This window comes from Triticum dicoccoides, chromosome 6B, assembly GCF_002162155.2.
Source record: "Triticum dicoccoides isolate Atlit2015 ecotype Zavitan chromosome 6B, WEW_v2.0, whole genome shotgun sequence".
Taxonomy (NCBI): domain Eukaryota; kingdom Viridiplantae; phylum Streptophyta; class Magnoliopsida; order Poales; family Poaceae; genus Triticum; species Triticum dicoccoides.
The window spans coordinates 82,444,373-82,450,211 of NC_041391.1; positions in this window are offsets into that span (position 1 = coordinate 82,444,373).

A 5,839-nucleotide genomic window follows, 5' to 3' on the forward strand; every position below is an offset into this window, starting at 1 on the left:
AGTTAGCCATATGCTAACCGTCGCATCTTTCTCTCCCTTCTCTTCCAAATGCCGCGTCCGGTGGATGCGTCCCCTCAGGGATATATAATGTACGGAAATGTTAACGCCCACACATGTGGGCGTTTGCACATCACCCACACGCCTCCGTCACCACTCATTTTGCCACGTATGAATAGATGACATCAGCAGATTTTTTTTTTGGTTTTCAGCTTAAAAATGTTGTATCTCCTCAATAAAAAAGCGAACTAAAAATTCATTTTCACCATTAAATCCGCCTCGACGAGATCTTCAAAACTAGATCCCATGTTGATATGTTTCGACGAATTTTTTTTTGCCAGAAGTTGCCACGATGTTTACACTGCAGTTGCCATAGGGCTTAAACTAAAGTTGCCATGTGGCAATTTTAGTTTGTAGATCATGGCAATTTTAGTATTTTGATGATGGCTACTCCAGTAATTTGACCATGAAAATTATTTTTTGTATGAACCATGGCAATTTTACGTGCATGTATCATGGCAATTTTAGTTTATGGTTCATGACAAGTCTACTTTCTTAATTCCCCATTTTATAAATGTCAAAATTTACTTTTAAATATAGAAGAAAATAGCTGAAACATATCATGGCAACTTCAGTGTAAACATCATGGCAATTCATATGCAATAAACATGGCAACTTTTAATCCAAAAAAATTTCATCAAAACATATCAACATGGGATCTAGTTTCGAAGATCTCATCGCGAGGGATTTAATGGTGAAAACGGATTTTCAATCGGATTTTTCGTTTAAGAGATATAACATTTTAAAAACTGAAAATCCAAAAAAAATCCTGCATGCATGTATGCGATGACGTAGCAATTTGTTTACATTAGAAACGTGTGGTGCGTCTTCCTTTCTATCACACGTATGGTAGTTAGCGCGACACATAATGTAAATCATCATCAATGAAGAGGACAGTTGATTTCATTCTCAATACGTTATCAGCACGCTCTACCACGAGCAAACAAGAGGGAAGCAGCATGGCCGTTGCGCTTACCGGCCACCGTGCCGTACAGCCTCTGGCCATGCCCGCCCGCGCTCCGTGGCCGCCCTGTGCCCTGTAGCGCCGCGCAAGTGGCCGCCCGGCCTCCCAGTTCACGCTCGTCTCCCCAGACATCAGCGGCTCGCGCGGAGACGCCTCTCCCATGGCCTGCGCATGATACCATCGCCGTCGGCGCTGAACGTAGCGAGCATGCTGGTCGTGCATGTGTTGCATGCAATGCATACTCCTGTACAAAGGAAATCCATCAACATGGATAGACCATGATCCGAGCCCTTGCTTGACAGCGGGATCCCGCACACGGCACACCATGCGTGTGCGTGTTGACGGAGCCTTTGCTCTGCGCTTCGTTCGGCGGCAACGTTCCGCCCTGCGCCCGGCCTTCGCGCCGTCCGGCTGCCCCGGCAGGCCTCGCGCCAGCCGCACCCGTGGCCGCGCGCCGCACCCCACGCCCGGCTGCCCGGCCTTCGCGCCGCGCCCGCCCGCCGCCGCCGCATGGCCGTGCCGGCCGTGCCCGTGGCTGCGTTCTGCCCAGCCGGCCGGCCGTACCACGGCCTCCGCGCCGTTGACGCGCCCCGCGTCTTTCCGCCTGGCTGTGCGCCGCGCTGCTTCCGTGCCCGGCCGTCCGGCCTCCGCCAGGCTGTGCCCGTGGCCGGCGAGCCCGAGGGGCGGTGGCAGTTGCAGTAACTGCACGGGAGAAGACAGAGAAATTTTATCCCTTCGCCTTTTTGCACTAAGATCCTCCCATATGCAGGAAATGGCAAAATAGGCTGAAAAGGGGTTAAATCGGTCCTAATAAGAGTACTAATTACTAGTATTTACCTGTTTTAGACCCGTTGTTTCAAATATTTTTCTGTTGAGTATAATGCTCCAAAAATTTAAGATATAAATAATTTCCATGCCTATAAAGAAGATTATTTATATCTATTATTTGCAATTGAGATTCTGAATCTCTTGCAGAGATAAATTCAGTACCTCTGCAGTACTGTATCTCCGTTGAGTATGAGGTATTCCGGAATGTTTGTATGATGTATCTATTTCCATGTTAACCACATGTCAAGATTAATACGTCTATTTGCAATTGAGATTTTCAATTTCTTGCAAATACAGAGGCAAAATTCTTAGTGATTTCTTCAAATTGATGTATTGAGACCATAAGGTAGTGTGTAGATCTACCGCTTTGCAGATTATCACCACTACAGTTAAAGCCTACATTTTGTCATTTTGACATTATGATTCCTTAACAAAGTGCTCTCCCACATATTTTACTATGTCGTGACATAAGGCATTACGAGTGAGTATCTACTGATTTCATAATATTATACTCCCTAGTGCTGCGAGATCTACTCCATTTTGGAGATTATCTTCAAATGTTATACTTAGCAATTTGAGATTCACACTAATGGTCTCAAGCTAAGTTCTTGAAATATCCATTAATTTTGCAAAATTCATTACAACACTAATCATAATGGTCTTTAATTTACTACTCGTAAATTAATTATCTCTGGTTTGCCCCTATAAGTAATAGATGGCTAAGTAATTTGAGGCTCTTGCCCTCAATGGCCACAACTTACTTAAGCGGGTCATGGACATCAAGATCAGTCTTGCCTCCCATAGGATAGCGCGTGCAATCCAAGCCACACCACCGGGACGCAAAGGACCACAAGGGTAATGGTTTTAAACGCACTTCAAACCCTCAACCTAACACCATCAAGCTGTCACGAGACCCTATGAGCATGGAGAGCATGATGGTTGAATATGCATCAACCGACATGTTTGGAGACTATACATTTAGTCTCTTAGTCTCCTTGGTGATCTATTCATTTATGTCCATTTATAATGTCCTAATAAGAACATGATTATTGTTGTCATCATATATTATATATCACAATATATTGTATCAGCACTTTGATACAAATACATTTATATGTATTCTATATATCTGACAGTGATTTTCACATTGAGAATCTTCATGTCTATATATAGATTTCTACGGGAGTCAATCCGATGAAAAATGGTATGTGCCTTGGGACATATGCACCACAAACTTTATACACACGGAAGTCCATGTGGCGTGGGAGGGTTACCATGGGGACCACTTAGTAGTAGCCCTGGGTGGTTCACCCCGCGCTGGTACTATGTTGTACCTGTAGCGCTGGGTTAGCCCTGCGCTGCTACTAATTAAGAGTAGTGCAGGCTCCCTACTACTCCTAATAGACTTTTTCCTAGTAGTGTGAAGTGGAGCTCGCAGCTGATCACAGAGGAGCAGCAACTCCGACGAGCGGGCGGGCTCCATGGCTGAGACACTCGGGCCATGGCGGGCAGTGGCGCGGTGTCTACGCTCTAGCCTAGAGTGTGGCCTGTCTCGACAAGCTGCTATCTCGGTGGATAACAAGGTCCTAGTGGCAAAGCCTGTAAGCACAATAAAGTAGTTGTTGCAAAGGTCTTCAACTGGCTGGGGTGATTGATCAAACGGTTGTTTTGGACGGCGTTTGACGGTTGCCAAGATGTTCGATCTAATTGGTTTATCATCTGGTGGACGCGTAGTTACAATTCTACATTTTTTTTGAACTCAATAATTTCAACTGTATCAACTATGGAAATATACGAGTAAAACAGGTGCACATTTACAACCAGCTTTTACATATCCACAGAATGAAAGAACAAACAAAAATGGAGAAGATACAACGGTGCGAGATCCATGTTCATTCCAATTTTTTCAAATATGTGACTGTACAGTCAGTTGCCAGAATTCATGGTTGAAAGGGCCAACGGCACTCAAAAGCTAGTAGAGAGGTGCTAGCTTCAGTTGCAGAAAACGTCGAAGGAGCGCCCGACGTGAGAGGTCATCGTCGTCGTGTTGGAGTGGAGCTCGCAGCTGCTCGCGGAGCTGAGGCAGAGGAGCAGCAACGCCGGCGAGCGACAACGCTCCATGACCGAGACGCTCGGGCCATGGCGGGGCGGCGGCACGGCGGCTACACTCTAGCCTAGGGTGTGGCCTGTCTTGGCCAGCTGCTGTCTTGGTGGACAACAAGGTCCTAGTTGCAAAGCCCCTAAGCACAACAAGATAGTTGTTGCAAAGGTCCTCGACTAGCTGGGGCGGTAGATCAGACGGTTGTTTCAGACGGCATCTGGCGGTTGCCAAGATGGCGGATCTAACTGGTTTATCAATAGACGGGCGCGTAATACTGCTTTAAAAGAAAGCCCACCACGCATAAACAGTATATACTCCTATTCTTTATCTTTTTTTGAACTCAATAACTGTATATGCAGATTCAACTGTATCAACTATGGAAATATACGAGTAAAAAAGGCGCACATTTACAACTAACTTTTACATATCCACATAATGACAGGACAAACAAAAATGGAGAAGATACAACGCCAGATCGCAAAAACAAAGTCGGTCCTACAAGCAACCCCCACGTTCTCCATGAGTTGCTTTCAATTTAACAAAGAAACATGCCGATAACCTGATATCAATCTCTATAAAATTTTGGCGGGGAGCAAAACATGGCAAGCGCAAGGTCCATTGGATTGGTTGAGACAAAAGGTGAACAATAAGAGGACTGGAGGACTGGGTTTCCGTTATTCTGAAACTACGTTGATGAGAGCGACTGGGCCACAATAATTTTCATGAAATTATTTCCCTCTGTGCTTGTGGTGGCAAAATATACCATTAGATAATTTAGAGATGTTAATAGGCTGGATGGCAATGACAGAAGTCAAATATCAGTCATTTATGAACCCACAAAATAGTGAATTCATCATGCTCTTATGTATATTTTCCCCTAAAAACAATGCATTGAGAATTATAATTGTGTGTATAATTGGACAGTGAATTAATTGATGCAGAGGTTACATGGGCTCGAGAAATCGGTCACACAAGACAGAAAAAGAAACAGAGGGTCTCTACTCAATAAGCTGTGGTGAGATAGCCCACGGAAGGATAGGGGTCGACTCTTGCGGTTCCGGCTTCCATATGTCATCTGACAATGTTCATGTAAGAGCAACTCTAGCAGACCCCACATTTTACCGAACTGTAAACTGTGTTTGCAGTTCGCACGGGGGCGCTTGTGCAGGCTAAAAAACGCGGCGGTGGAATAGAAACCGCAAACAAACCCGTAAAATTTTTAAAAAGTTGTTTCACGTGAGAAATTTAAGCAACAGCTTGCCGGAGCTCGCTCGCATAGATGGTCTTCTTCGCATAAGTTCATACACAGCACATACGTACATATTAAAGGTCGCCGCAGCTAGACAGGGCCTACAATACCGCACCACTACAATAAAACTGAGCTCACCGGAGCTCCTGCGGTAGCTGCCCACCGGCGGCGCTCAGTCGGAATCGGATGAGTCGGACGAGTCGAGGTCGATGTAGAGCTTCGCCTGCTCCGCCTTCATCACGGGCAGGTCAGCCTCCTTCGATGCGTGCACCTGCCATGTCGTGATGCCCGTCTCGAGGAAGAGCCGCTCGCGCCGGATGCGCTCTTCAATCTCCTCCTGCTCCCTCGCCGACCGCTCGAGGACGACGCGCTCGAGGAGCTCCTCCTGAAGGCAGGTAGTCCTCGGGCCCGATGACGCCTCGGCGCGGCGGCGCATCGGGCACGACGCGAGGCGAGAGCTCCTCCTCCGCTTCCTCAGGCTCTCTCTTCACCGGAACGAGCCGCGAGCTTGATCCACCCGCGGATGAGCTCCCCGCGGACCAGTTGCCGAAGGATGCGTGGCGGTGACGGGCGAGCTCGCGATCGAAGTCCTCGAGCTCCGCAGCGGTCGAAGGCCGGCAACGGCCGGCTACCGCGGTTG